The 15,044-nt window shown below is 46.8% G+C and overlaps 3 long non-coding RNA genes across 4 annotated transcripts; 1 reads left to right on the top strand and 2 right to left on the bottom strand.

The window, feature by feature from the left end:
* Window positions 1-4,668, bottom strand: LOC131509194 (uncharacterized). Its single transcript, XR_009260358.1, has 4 exons — window positions 3,630-4,668; window positions 3,029-3,208; window positions 2,579-2,773; window positions 1-1,118 (listed from the first exon to the last, which is right to left on the bottom strand). It is a non-coding gene; the product is annotated as an uncharacterized LOC131509194 (long non-coding RNA).
* A 77-nt stretch (window positions 4,669-4,745) lies between these two features.
* LOC131509193 (uncharacterized) lies at window positions 4,746-13,577 on the bottom strand. The gene is made up of 3 exons (XR_009260357.1): window positions 13,195-13,577; window positions 10,843-11,000; window positions 4,746-5,008 (listed from the first exon to the last, which is right to left on the bottom strand). It is a non-coding gene; the product is annotated as an uncharacterized LOC131509193 (long non-coding RNA).
* Window positions 6,964-12,857, top strand: LOC131509192 (uncharacterized). 2 transcript variants are annotated; one of them, XR_009260356.1, is made up of 3 exons: window positions 6,964-7,171; window positions 8,982-9,108; window positions 9,321-9,565. It is a non-coding gene; the product is annotated as an uncharacterized LOC131509192 (long non-coding RNA). The 2 variants fall into 2 exon arrangements; XR_009260355.1 differs by lacking the exon at window positions 9,321-9,565 and adding an exon at window positions 12,605-12,857 and having other exon boundaries at window positions 6,965-7,171.
* Window positions 13,578-15,044: the final 1,467 nt, after the last annotated feature.

The raw sequence follows: 15,044 nt of genomic DNA, 5'->3' as shown, positions 1-15,044 counted from the left end.
TAACGAAGATTTTAGATTTGATCTCCACTTTTGGCGGATCGAGGCACTCGAAGGACAGATACGACTTGACTGTCCTGAACTGCAGACCCTTGTCAGTCCCCAGGAGGTGAGGACGTCCTTGAAGGTAGACTGTGTCATGTGGAAACATTTTTGCAGTTCCGCTAGGTCTGGTGCAGGAGGGGGTCAGTAACTATCTGTTTATTTATTAATAGACAACCGTTTCCTGAAAAGGACCAACAATATCCATATGTTGAACAGGGGTACTTTTATTAGGACAATTAGTTATTTAATAAATGTATGCGTTGTATATTCCCTCCATATTTCATCACACCAGGGGAATCAGCTGAGCTAGGAATGCACAGCAGCCGCCAAATTAAAAATGCCTTAGCTGCTCCGAGGGATACTATTTTCACGTATGGCGTCGATTACTAGGAGTCTGTGGGACAATTAGGAGGATTTGTGCAATTTTACAGAGCTGTGACTGCTTACGTGAGCTGCTTTGCTCGACCTGTCTTACTCCAAAGCCCTCTAGGATGTGAGTTCAGGTGTATTCACCCCGTCGCACAGCAGGACCGAATGAGGCTACAGCGTTGGGTGTTGGGCTAGCCTGTGACTCTCTGCCCAGGTGTACGTTATTGTCACCTGTGGAACTTCTTGAACAACACCTGTTGCCCGGGCTCCTCCCAGGACCGATTAAATCAAGATCTCTGAAGCTGAGTCCAGGTATCATATTTTTCAGGCTCTCTAGAGGAGCCTCAAATGGAGCCAGGGCTGGCACCTTCTGGAAAGCCAGAGGGAGGAAGACGCACAAAGAAGGAAAGGTAAGAGGAGAGCATTCCTTTCTGCTTTCTGCAAGCTCCCAGTTTGCCTTCAGCCAATAGTGCTGCTCAAACTTTAATACGTACGTAGACCACCTGGGGGTCTGGCTGAAATGCAGATTCTGATTCAGGGCTTGAGATTCCGCATTTCTAGTGAACCACCAGACGGTACAGGGGTGGCTGGGTAGCAGGCCACCCTTGGAGTAGCAAGGATCCAGAGTTGCAAAGTCCAGTAAGCTGACCATGAGCCACCTGTGGCTACTGGGCAGGTGAAACGTGGCCAGTCCAAGTTGCAATGTGCTGTTAAGTACAAAATAAACACAAGTTTGAAGCTTTATTACAAAAAAAGAATGTAAAATATGTCAGTAGTAACTTTTATAGTGATTACACGTTGAAATGACAATACCTTAAATATAGTGGGTTAAATTAAATGTATTATGAGATTAATTTTACCTGTTTCTTCTCATTTTTAAATTTATTTTAATGTTTATTCATTTTTGAGAGAGAGAGAGAGCAGGGGAGGGGCAGAGAGAGAGGGAGGCACAGCATCTGAAGCAGGCTCCAGGTTCCAAGCTCTCAGCATAGAGCCCAATGTGGGGCTTGAACTCACAAGCTGTGAGATCATGACCTGAGCCAAAGTCGGATGTTTAACCCACAGAGACACCCAGGCACCTTTCTTCTTACTTTAAAAAAAAAAATGTAACTACTAGGTCAGGGCGCCTGGGTGGCTCAGTCAGTTAGGCATCTGACTTGGGCTCAGGTCATGACATCACGGTTCATGGGTTCAAGCCCTGCATCGGGCTCTGTGTTGACACCTCAGAGCCTGGAGCCTGCTTCGGATTCTGTGTCTCCCTCTCTCCCTGTCCCTCCCCGCTTGCATTCTGTCTCTCTCTCAAAAATAAATAAACATTTTTAAAAAATTTTAATGTAACCACTAGGAAATTTAAAATTACTTACTAATTGCATCATATTTCTTTTGGACAGTGTTGGTCTAGAATACTGTTCACAGCAACTGCGCGGTGGTGAGAGTATTTAAAGGGGACTGGATGTGAACGCAGTTGTGGGTGGCTGGTTTCCTGCTTGGAACACAGACTGTCACTCACTGGGTGCTCACTGAGAGCTCTCACTGTTCTAAGTGCTTTGTAGGAATTCACTCACAACAGCCGGTGAGATAAGTGTTACTATAATTTCCACTTAACAGATTGGGGACTTTGAGTCAGAGATAGAATAAGCAACTTGCCTACACTCAGCAAGTGTAGTGAGTTTTAGAAGCCCCTGCTGTAGACCCTGTCTACCTATGTACGTCCTTCCTCCACAGAGCAAACAGACCAGGGGGCCAAGAGGATGTGCCTCCTGGAACTCATACTCCCATCCCTATTCTAGAACATGCTCTGGTTACCCAGAATCTCGGAATTCCCTGCCCACAAGGTTAGAAGGTAATTTGCAAGGCCTATGTGGATCTCTTCCCTGGATCCATCCTCCTAAGGATGGATTGTTCCTGATGGATCTGGGTTGTGGCCGAGGTCAGCCTTTTGCAGGGGGCAGGAGGCATGGATAGAGCTTCACTGCAAGATGGAACCAGGGTTGCAAAGAGAGGTAGGGCAGGCTGGGTGATGGGGGCTTCCAGTCGTGCTGCTGCTCTGGACCCCACTAATGTCAAGAGCAGGCCTAGTGCCCAGATCTACAGGCTGAGGGGCTGACATAGCTGAAGAAGGTTGGCTTCCAAGACTTTGCAGGTGACTCTGGGCCTGGAGACTCACCCTCACATACAACAGCCACAAGGAAAGCCTTACTACAGCAGTGATTAGAAGCCAGCGGTGACCTTCAGAAGTCCTGTTTCTGCCTTGGTATATAAGCCAACGTGGACTCTGATGGTGGCAGTTTCCATGCCTGCCCCTTCCCATTTTCTCCTCAAATTCAAAATGGCCCCCCTTATGGACAGCAGCCCTTTTGTTCTAGAAAGCAATAAATAAATAAATAAATAAATAAATAAATAAATAAATAAATAAATAAATAAAAGTAAGAGCCTCACTGTCGAAATCACAGTGCTGGAATGTATTTCAATAGTTTAGTACTACCAGAGGAAAAACAAAACAAAACACAAAACACCCTGAGCTTTGATAGAGTTCATTCTTGTAGGTGCAAAAGGGAAGAACGAGAATATCTTTGCATTTTTCTTGCTGTAACATACAAAGGGTGGTTATATGTACCCCTGAATCTTTTGTGCTGAGTGCCATTAGAGCCTTCTCAAGTCTTACAAAGGAAGATTCTGGAAAACAGAGCACTGTGGACCCCTACCCTTGCTGGGCCGGTGGCGAGAGACTTTTCAGGGCTCCAGTCCTTGCTGTGAAACATTGTTTTCTTTTGTCTGCCTTCCAGGCGGTTCTTTCCTGGGCATTAGATGGGAATTCAGTGATCAACATCAGGAGAAGCCCTCGCCATAGGCGGCTTTGTTAGCAACATGCAAATATTCCCCTTATCTAGAAGCCTATCCTCAGCCTCCTTCTGACGCTTCCTTTCTTGCAGGATTATCTTTTGAGCTGCACGTAAGATAAATTCTTAATATTCCGCTTAACAGCATCTCAAATAAATTCTTGGCTTTCCTTCACTGGGGAGAGGAAGAAGGAAACACAGCAGCAGAGCAAGAATCTAAACAGCCTGCAAGGTCAGGCCAGGGTGAAGGAGATAATCCTTATCTCCTCCGAGATCAAAATAAGAGGCAATTAATTCACTTGGCTGTGCAAGGGGCTCTGGGTAGACATTGAAAGAACTCCCAGATAATGAGGATTTCTGAACTGGGGAATGAATTACCTAGGTGGGATAGAATCTTCTTCCCTGGAGGTACTTAGGAGCTGGAGCAAGAGCCAGGCGGTTCGTAAGTGCCGATCGGCTTGCGTGGACGGAGAAGAATTAGCCTTATGTCTGCTCAGGAGGACGATGAGGGCAGCTAGCTGAATAAAACCCGTCTCTCCCCTCCCTTCTGGGTCTTCTCAGGCAATTCACATAAACCAGGCCGGCTGTGATAAATACCTTGCGTTGTAGATTTCTAAAATGCTTTCATGTTTTCCGTTGGTTCTTACAGTGGCTGCTCCACGAGTTAGCTGGAAAACGCTTGCATTATGGTCATGGGGAGGGGACAGCAGAGTGTGGGGAGCTGCTCCCCCTCGCACAGCTGGTTAGCACCAGCGCCGGGACTACCACTGGGCTCCGGATGCGTTGCTCTTTTCCACTGAAGGTTGAACACTGAATCCGGTGAAGTATTAGGGATGGTGGGGATTCCGCCATAGCTTACGTGGCATTTCTGAAAATTTTCAATGTGTTTAAAAATGAAAATAATATGGACTTCTCACCTTATCTCCTTGTTAATGTTTGGCTGGAGGGTGGGATGGCTTGAGCGTTATCAGAATTGACACGAACCACAGATGCCACTACATTGAAAAAAACAAGGTGGGGGCGGGGGGGTTGCTGTCCTCTGCCCAATTGCACGGTCTGCTTCCCTGTGAGGCTTTGTCCCAGGGGCTTGACGCCAAACCAGAAAACTCTGGGGAACAGCATTGCTGCAAAGAGCCCAGTCTCGCTCCAGGCAGATAAACCAGATGATTTGGTTACGGCTTCATTGGCCCGACTCAGTCCTGCATGGCTGCTTTCCTTAAGAAATCGAGAGTAGGGGCGCCTGGGTGGCTCAGTCGGTTAAGCGGCCGACTTCGGCTCAGGTCACGATCTCGCGGTCCGCGAGTTCGAGCCCCGCGTCGGGCTCTGGGCTGACGGCTCAGAGTCTGGAGCCTGCTTCCGATTCTGTGTCTCCCGCTCTCTCTGCCCCTCCCCCGTTCATGCTCTGTCTCTCTCTGTCTCAAAAATAAATAAATGTTAAAAAAAAAAAAAAAGAAAAGAAATCGAGAGTAAAACTGAATTTTAAAAAATAATGAAAACCACTCTATATCTCTCCTATGGATCTGAAGTCAAAGAAGGGTGGAGCTGAGTTTCTGTGTTCAGAGGGTTTTTCCAGGGAAGTGACAGGTGGGGTGTAGACCTAACGTGGAATCCTGGAAATGGGCTGGCTGCAAGTATTCACCTTCGAATCAGTTGCAAATGCCTTTCTGGCTGCCCACCACCTCTGACTGCAGCCCTCACCTAGTCTCGTTTTAAGGTACAGGCTTGTTACAAAAACATCACATGGAGATCAGCAATGTCTGTGAAAATCAGAAAAATAAACACTTAATATTCCATAGTATTTGTAAACATGAAAAAACCAAAGACCTTTTTAATTCTTCTATAGGAAATACCACTCTGGGACTTGAGAAGAAGGGGTTAGATTTTTCTGCTTTAAATTTTGGCTACATATATTATATATATTATATATATATATGTATATGTGTGTGTCTACATATATATATATAATATACACACACATACATAGATACATATACACATACACACACACCTATGTAGACACGCATATATTTGCATGTGTGTGAATCCCTTAGACACACACCCTCTTCCAGATAAATCATCCAAATCTGTATTTGCCTGTGTGCAAACATACCATATAGATCCAACACACACACACACACACACACACACACACACACACCCCAGAACTCACAGAACTGAGTTCCAGCAATTTTTGTTTTGTTTTGTTATCCACTGATGATGGCACCTTTAATTTTACCCTTTTGTAACAGAAGGTCTGGGGCTCCTGGCTATGACACTGAACAGTGTTTTCTTCCCTTAAGTTTATTTATTTATTGGGGGGGAGGAGGGGCAGAGAGAGAGAGGGAGAGAGTGAATCCCAAGCAGGCTCCACGCTGTCAGCGCTGAGCCCCATGCGGGGCGTGATCCCATGAACCGTGAGATCATGATCTGAGCTGAAACCAAGAGTCTGATGCTTAACCAACTGAACCACCCAGGCGCCCCACCAAACAACTTTTTTTTTTTAATTTTATTTATTTATTAAAAAAAAAAATTTTTTTTAACGTTTATTTTATTTTTGAGACAGAGAGAGACAGAGCATGAACGGGGGAGGGGCAGAGAGAGAGGGAGACACAGAATCGGAAGCAGGCTCCAGGCTCCGAGCCGTCAGCCCAGAGCCCGACGCGGGGCTCGAACTCACGGACCGCGAGATCGTGACCTGAGCCGAAGTCGGACGCTCAACCGACTGCGCCACCCAGGCGCCCCCTTTTTTTTTTTTTTTTAAATCTGAGAAAGGAAGGAAGGAAGAAAGGAGGAGTTTTAGCAGAATTAGTTGGGTGGTAGAGGCCTCTCGAAAGCACCTTGCCTCTCACAGGTAGCAGAGAAGGAAAAACGAGAAACCAGAGGGGAGACTTTCCTGCTCCCATTTCCTGCACGAAGAAACTCCCTCTTAAAGTGAGTTGGTACAACCCATCTGCAGGGTATATTTGTCTTATCCATCCATTTGGATCCCATTCTTGTTGCAGAAATTATCCTTGAGAGGCAATGGAACAAATGTGCAAAGATGAATACGTTGGGATGCACGTTAGTGACAAGCGAGACAATTAAAGACAACGTAACGTCTGTCAAGGCAAGACATTATTTAATGTGTGGTAAATGTATCATGCTATACCCCCACATATCACAATGAACTGCCATTCAAATGGCGATCCATATTTCTTGCCTGGAAAGATAATGAGAAGTGCTATTTAATGAGTGTTGAGCATGTGGCAGGTGTTTTACATATATGGTGTCACTCAATGCTCATCACCACCAAGTGCTCATAACCAAGTTTAAGGTATGATAATCCTCATTTTACCGATGAGGAAAATGGCCTGAGGTTAAGTAGGACCAAATCACACATTCAGGAAGCAGTCGGTTAAGATTTAAACTTTACAGCCCACTGTTGAAACATCTTTGCCCATAGCACTTTTTTTTTTTTTTTTTTAATTTTCGAGACTGAGAGAGAGAGAGAGAGAGAGAGAGCACAAGCTGGGGAGAGGGGCAGAAGAAGAGAGAGAGAATCTTAAAATTTTTTTTTTAACGTTTATTTTATTTTTGAGACAGAGAGAGACAGAGCATGAACAGGGGAGGGTCAGAGAGAGGGAGAGGGAGACACAGAATCCGAAACAGGCTCCAGGCTCTGGGCTGTCAGCACAGTGCCCGACGCGGGGCTTGAACTCACGGACCGCGAGATCATGACCCGAGCCGAAGTCGGCCGCTTAACCGACTGAGCCACCCAGGCGCCCCAAGAGAGAGAGAATCTTAAGCAGGCTCCATGCTCAGCGAGGAACCAGATCCACAACCCTGGGCTGATGACCTGCGCTGAAATCAAGAGTCGGATGCTCGACCAACTGAGCCACCCAGGTGCCTCTCACAGCACCTTTTTGGATGAAATGATTAAGGTAATAAAGGGACTCCATTTACACAAGTCCATATACAGAAACAGGAAAGCAGGAGAGTTGGAGAAATCACCCGATGGGTGAGACCTACAGGCTTTGGAGTAAGAGTGAGATCAAATCCCAGCTCCCCACATAACCTCGAGCAAGTAACTGGACATCTCTAACACTTTGGTTCTCGTAATTATAAAAGAAAGGCAATGTGGCCCATCTCATGAATTTGTTATAAGATTAAACACTAATTGGGAGCTATCATATAATGCAGAGAGACATCTGGAAAGCTGTTCACCTATGTACAGACAGAGGTCGTATCACTAAGGAGCAATATTTGGAGGTGATTTTTATTTTATTTTTTTTCTGCGTGTCTTCATATCGTTTTCAAGATAGGAAATCCAGGAAAGCTTTTGTTTGTTTGTTTCGGAAAATAATAATCGGGTGGCAAAGAATGGGGGTGAGGAGGAAAAGGGAGAGAAGATGAATTCAGTGAAGGGGATGTGGCACCATCCTTGCTAAACTTCTGCCAGGGGGGTTGAGAGCTTGAATCAGAGCATTCTGCCTCATGAATGAGCATTTCATCAGCTCAAAGAACATTCGGTGGGAGTCACACAGGTCTGATTGTAGAGGAGGACTTTTGCCAGGGCTGCTGTTACCAGGCCTGGCCCATGTCTCTGTGCCCTTGGCCAGATTCCTGACTTCTCCAGAAGCTCTGCTCTTTCCTCTGGGAAGGAAAGCAGTCTGAAAAAGGAATCGTGTGAAGATATAAGGGATTCGTCAAGGTATGGGAGTCCTCTCTAAGTCATTATATTAATTAAAAAACAAAAAAAAGAGGGGCACCTGGGTGGCTCAGTCGGTTAAGCGTCTGACTCCGTTTCAGCGCTGGTCATGATCTCAGGGTTAGTGGGTTCGAGCCCCACCCTGTGAGTGCAGAGCCTGCTTAGGATTCTCTCTCTCTCTCTCTCTCTCTCTCTCTCTCTCTCGGCCCTTCCCTGCTAGGGTTCTCTCTCTCTCCCTCAAAATAAATAAATAAAATAAAAAAAAAAAAGAATTCAGTGGAACTCTTGGCCTCTGAGGGAGAGACTATATTTGTCTAACCACTTAAAGTTAATTTAGATTTGTACCAAACTCTTAGAATTATACAGTTTTTAAAATCCTTTTTTAACGTTTATTCATTTTTGAGAGAGACAGAGTGTGAGTGGGGGAGGGGCAAAGAGAGAGGGAGACACGGAATCCGAAGCAGGCTCCAGGCTCTGAGCTGTCAGCACAGGACCCAACGCGGGGCTCGAACCCGTGAACTGCGAGATCATGACCTGAGCCGACGTTGGATGTTTACCCAACTGAGCCACCCAGGAGTCCCAGAACTATACATACATTTTTATCTAGCAATTCTACTTTTAAGAATTTACCCCAAGGAAATAATCATAAGTATACAAAATGTGTAGCTATAGGAATATTCATTATAGTACCCCTTTATAATTGTGAAAATTAAGTCCTGACTACACGTCCGATAGGGGATTGCGTAAATTACATAGCTCTGTTCAGTGTAAAACATAGGCCCCTCTCAAAGTGCTGTTGTAGGAGTATATTTATTGTCATGGTGAAACGTTCATGATATGATATTAAGTAAAAAAAGCCAGGCCCAAAACAAAGTATTCCAAAAATGAAAAAAGGATATTTATACTAAGGCTTTTGAAACATAGCAAACTGTTAGCAATATTTGTTTCTGAACTGTATGAGATGATTTTCTTTTGTTCACTTATTGAATATATATCATTTTGGGAATAAATAAGTAATGTTATTATAATTTTATTTTTTTAAGGCAAAGGAACCCAAAGTATACCCACACTGCTCTGCATCACCCTAGGCCGCTAACTTCACGAGGACATGTACCACCCCTGCTTTAGTCCGTCATTATGATGCCAGCACCTGTCACGATGCCTGACATGGTAAAGTTCTTCATATATATTTGTCGAATGAATGAATGAAATGTATGAAAAAACAAAGTGATGGCAACAGGGGGCCCAGAGAGAAGAGAAACTCAAAACAAACTCAACATACAGCTGCTTGACCTCCTCCGTGTAATTTGGTAGGTGAGCTCTGTAGGATGAGACCCATTCATCTTTTTTTGAAATGCTTATTTATTTATTTATTTATTTAGAGAGAGTTCACGGGTGAATGGGGGAAGAGCAGAGAGAGAAGGAGAAAGAGAATCCCAAGCAGACTCCACACTCAGCTCAGAGCCCAACATGGGGCTTGATCTCAGGACCATGAGGTCATGACCTGAGCTGAAATCAAGAGTTGGGTGCTTAACTGACTAAGCCACCCCGGCTTAGTTCATCTTGGAACCCCTCACAGTGCCTTGCATATAGTAGGGGGTGCTCAATAAATGTTGCATGAAAATATGAACAATGGTTTATCTTTTTCCTCCTGGCATCATCTCTGCAGACTTTCCAGTAACATGTAAACGCATGCCTGGTGGCAGGTCATGTGTAAAAACTGTAATAATGGCCATGGCAACAGGAAGCTGTGGCAGTTGGGGTTAGGTTTGTTGTAAAGTAACAGGAAAAAAAAAAACAAAGAATGATTTTTTTAAATGAAAAGTTCATTTCTTTCTAATGTTTAAGAGATCTAGAGGCAGGCAGCCCAGAGTTAGAAGAGAGTTCTGTGGTGTTAGGGACCCAGCTTTATTCTCTTTTTTGCTCTGCCACAATGGCTTCCATTCCCAAAGTCAACTCATGGTCCAAAATGGCTCCTGGAGCTCCAATCATTTCATCAGAATTCCAGCAAGAAGAAAAGAATAAGAGAAGAGATACCTGCTCCCTCTCCAGAAGTTGCATACATGACCTCCACTATATCCCATTGACCAGAGCTTTGTCAAGGGAGCCTGATGAATGTAATTTTTATTCTGGGAGATCTTGTTCCCAGTTCATGATTGGCGGTTCTCTAACTGTGGAAGAAAAGAAAAACTGATATTGGAAAACAACTGGCAGCTTCTGTCACCGAGGTGTCATTGACCATCCTATCACTAGCCAACCAGAGTCTCATCGAATGCATAGCACCTGCAAAGGAAAGTCACCGGGTACTTGGGGCTGCTGCTGACAAACACTGCTCTTTAGTTGCCTTTTAACGACACATTTCCATTTCTAGCACAATCTCTGCCACTGCCACGGGGGTGATCGGGGTCACTGCTTTCTCCCTAGCAGAGCTGGACCATAAACCAGAATTCAGCATCTTTTCTGCTGCAGCAATTGCTTATGTCCTGCCGGTCATGACTGGCTACAGCATTCAAATCATCAGAGAAATCCAGAATCGCTGTGAGGGAGTCTCATTACATAAATGAGGAAAGAAACAGAAGAGGCTAAAAGTCTCAGAGTTTATCTTTAAGGTATTGGAGTGAGGCCACGGGGTGCTGCCCTTCCTGACGTCACCATGGGTCTGGCGGGCCACTAGACGTGAGAGGAGAGAAGAAATGGTTGGCCCTTAGAGCAAAAGACAAGGAAGCGTTCTTTCTTTGTGGAAATGATGCGAAGCAGAGAATCATAATCCTCTTAGCAGCTGCCATTTAGTTAGGTGTTGGGCAAGCCCTTTGGTTGCCAACATCCAAGGCAGCCCTTCACGATCCTCACTTCCCAGCGTGCATGTGCTTACATGGTCCCCTTCTGTGTTGAATCAGGACTGACCTGTACGACCAACAGAATACAGTGGAGGTGGTGATGTGCGACTCCTGGGGCTAAGTGGTAAAAGGTATTGCAACTTCTGCCTTGGTCCTTGGATGCATTGCACTCGGGGAAGCCAGTCACCATGCACTAAAGACACTCTACAAGTCCTGTAGACAGGCCTGTGTGGAGAGGAACCAAGACATCCTGCTAAGCACCAACTTCTCGACCTAACATAGTGACCAACACTAGATGTGGTTCCTCCAGCTCCTGTCTATCCATCAGATGAACTGCAGCCCAGACTGCCATTGGGCTGAACTGGATGAGAAGTTCCATCCAGGGGCATCTGGGTGGCTCAGTCGGTTAAGCATCCGCCTTCGGCTCAGGTCATGATCTCATGGTTCGTGGGTTCAAGCCCCGTGTCGGGCTCTGTGCTGACAGCTTGGAGCCTGGAGCCTGGAGCCTGTTTCAGATACTGTGTGTGTGTGTGTGTGTGTGTGTGTGTGTGTGTGTGTGTGTCTCTCTCTCTACCCGCTCCCCCACCCATCCTCTGTCTGTCTCTCTCAAGTGAATAAACTTAAAAACAGATGATTTTTTAAAAAAGAAATTCCATCCAGAACCATCCAGCTGAGCCACTCCTAAATTCCTGACCCTCAAAAACCATGAGATAATAAAAAGACTTATTGTTGCCTTAAGCCACTATGTTGGGGGGTAATTTGTCATGCGGCATTAGATAACTAACACATCCTTTATATATAATGTATTTATCACCACAACACTCTGAACTAGGCATTATGACCCCCATTTTACTGATAGGAGACCAAGGCCTAGAAAGGTTAGTTTGTTTTCCCCAGTCAGAGCAGCTGGTGAGGCCAAGCTGGCACTCCAGATTAGCTCTGCCCGCACAAAACCTGTGCACTGAACAGCTGCTCGCTGTGCTAGAGACCGTGGGGATCCATCTAGGACTTCCACAATGCCTGGAAACAGAGCTAAATGCTCCCGAATGAACTGAGTGGTCTTGTTACAGTGAGGTTTACCTGCTAACATCTGGGATTATGCAGGCCCAATAGACAGTTGTGGGTCTGTGGCCTAAAATCCACAGCCAGCGTGAAACTCAAGGGCACAGTCCTGCTGTGAAACATCAGGCACTGCCTGCCGTGGGAGCCCCATTTAGGCCCTTGGGATGCAGAAATGTTCCTGAAGTCACAGCAGAAGTTTAAACAGCCTCAGGACAGTTGTCTCGCATGAGGTCTCACTAGATCAAATTTTAAAGTTTTCTGAATACAGAGGGCCGGGATGGGGTCTCTGGCCAGGAACGTGGAGTGCAATGATCATTTGCCCTTCACTTTTTTCCTATGGTGGGTCAGTTTCCATTTAACAACATGGCTGCCTGCCAGTGTGCTGATGGGGCCAAATTCAGTCTGTGCCTCCTTGCCAGCAAAAGGATGTGAACATTCCCCTGAAGGCACATCAAGGAATGGGCTTCTGAGCTCCTCGTTTGAACTAACTGGTTCATGTGTGTCTCATTCTGGCCAGAGCCCTCACTGAGAGACCGGCAGTCACTTGATGTCTAGCGGAAACTTCTGGTCCTGCCGTCCTGTTGACTAAGAAACCCGAGGATGTGTGTACGTACGAGCTCTGTCCTCATTGCCCAGGCTTCTCTGTTGCACTCCAGACACAAATCTGCTCTGGCAACCACATAAGCAGTCAAGTAAATGAGGGAGGAATGTCTCTTTCTGAAGGATGAAATGTCACTTCTAAAACAGAACTCATTCTCTCTTTTCAGCTCTCTCAAACTTTCCGTCCTACGAATGGTGCCAATATGCCCCTGAGCTCAAAATTTTGGCATCAACATTGACAGTTTCCTCCGTTCGGCCCTTCAAATGGAGCCAGCCATCCAGGCTTCTCAAGTGCACCTTCAAACTCTCCTAGGATGATTTCTTTCCATTCCTGCTTTGCCTTTGGGTCGTTACATAGTTGGATACCTGGGCCTAAATTCCCCTTCCCTTCAATGGCTCTAAACTACCCACTGCAATGATCCTAAATTTGTTTGTCTACCTTTCAAGACCCTGCATAATTTTCTCCTGCCTGATTTTATTTTCCACGGCTCTCAATGCTAATCCGTCTACACAGACATGCACATAGACACATCCACACTCCCGTGGGTGTACACGCCTTCCACCATCATCCACCTTTCCCTCGGGCTGCCTCCTCCCTCCTGCACACTTTTGGATGGTCTCTGTAATCCTGGCTTTGTCCGTCGGAACGCACCCCGGGAGGGCGTTTACCACCTCCGGCACCAGTCTACCGTAATCTCTCCTTCGACCACCTCCACAGGCTGTGATTTTCAGCGACAAGCCATACCTCTGCACTTACCCCCGTTTTCCTGATCCCTCAGGCTTCTGGAATCCCCCCGGACTCAAAAAGCCTTCGAGAAAACAAAACTAGAACCGATGGACGGGAGAGCACCGCGGCTGAGGGCCAGCTCACCAGCACTGAGAGGCAGAGCCCCTGTCCAGGGACCACACGGTGCTGAGATCCGTGGCTTGCTGGGCTGAAGGAGAAGCACCCACTAATTGGTTCAGACCACAAAGGTCAACCCCACGAGCATCCGGTAAGACAGGCACGATGAAAGCCACACAAGCCGGGAGAGAAGAAAGCAGCTGTGGTGAGTGGGGCTGGGTGTGATTAGAAGTGGCAACAGGCGCTGTGGACTGCGGTGGAGAAGCAAGTTGATGACGAGGCGACAGAAGACTCCAGCTCTGGGGTCTGCGGGGGTGGCAACAGGCCCACGCTCACTCATGTGCTCTCTCTCTCTGTGCAACAGCCCTTGGGAACGAGGAAGATTCTGGGAACGCAGCAGCTTCCTGTCCTGCCTAGAAGGCATAGTTCTGCTGCCGCGGGTGGAGGGGTGGCGGTGGCCAGCCGCGTGAAACCCCTGGCAGTGTGTGTGACCCCTCTGCATCGCCTGCCAGAGGCTACCACTCTAGTGCCCCCAGGGACCAAGCAGGGAATGCGCGTGTGCAAGGTGGGGCAGGTATCAGGAACAGAGAGGGGTAGGGATCATGACGAATGGAAGAGCACACACGCCATCAAAAAGCATCCGAATGCGCATCGTCTTAAGATAGCGTGCAGGCGAAACAAACATGGATTTGGCCCAAATGTGCCCCACAGACACCCCGCCTATTGTCTCTGGGCTCCACAGGTGCGTGTGAAACACACTACAAGGACTGACGATGGCAGGGGTGACCCTGAGTTGCCAACACGTTGGTGAAGCTCTCTCAAACTGCCAGTACGGATGTGGTCCGATGCGGTTATCTTCCCTGGATCTGGGGGGGGGGGGTTCAGCTGGATGACACGGCTTCACCAGCCACAGTGTATGCTCAGTGAGCAGTCAGGGATCCTAGCAGCTCCCGTGGCTGCACAGAACTTTATTATTATTTTTTTTTAATATTTATTTATTTTGAGAAGGGGGGAGGGAGGGGCAGAGAGAGAGAGAGGGAGAACGAGAATGCCAAGCAGGCTCCACGTTGTCAGCACAGAGCCCATCGCAGGGGCTCGATCTCATGAACCATGAGATCATGACCTGAGCCAAAGTCAAGAGTAGGACGCTTAACCGACTGAGCCCCCCAGGCCCCCCACAGAACTTTAGAAAGTCAATGGGGGAGAGGCCTGGAATCTTACTGTTCCCTCAGTAGCAGTCATTGTTGGCTTCCTGCCTTAAAGGCTCAGCCATAGTTACAATCGTCCTGCTGTTACCCCGTCACTCTTCGACTTTCCCTCTCTCTGCCTCTTGGCTTCTACTTGTCCCTGACTTAACATCGCTTCTTAGCAACTGCTTATTCGTGACTTGTCTTGCCTTGTGGCTTCTGCCTCTCCTTGCGTGACCCAACTTCCGTTTCATAGGTGAGCCAGTCAACATCTCCCCAGTGCCTTTGCTGGAGAGCTCTTTTGCCAGATGGCCTCGTAGGCTACTCACGAACCTACAGATGGGTGCTTTCAGTGAAGTTCCAAGAGTCAGAGTCAACTTTGGCCAGAGAAACATGGTCCTTGGCACAAAGCATGGGACTCATTTATAAAGAGATACAGATTCTTGCTCTCAGAAGGGGCAGTGAGCATAGCAGATACTTGGAGCGTCATGCCCACAACACTAAGATATATATAATTTTTTTTAAGTAATTTCTACTACCCACAATGTGAGGATCAAACTCACAACCCCCAAGACA

This window comes from Neofelis nebulosa, chromosome 4 (assembly GCF_028018385.1).
Source record: "Neofelis nebulosa isolate mNeoNeb1 chromosome 4, mNeoNeb1.pri, whole genome shotgun sequence".
Taxonomy (NCBI): domain Eukaryota; kingdom Metazoa; phylum Chordata; class Mammalia; order Carnivora; family Felidae; genus Neofelis; species Neofelis nebulosa.
This window is presented reverse-complemented; position numbering and strand designations above follow the sequence as displayed.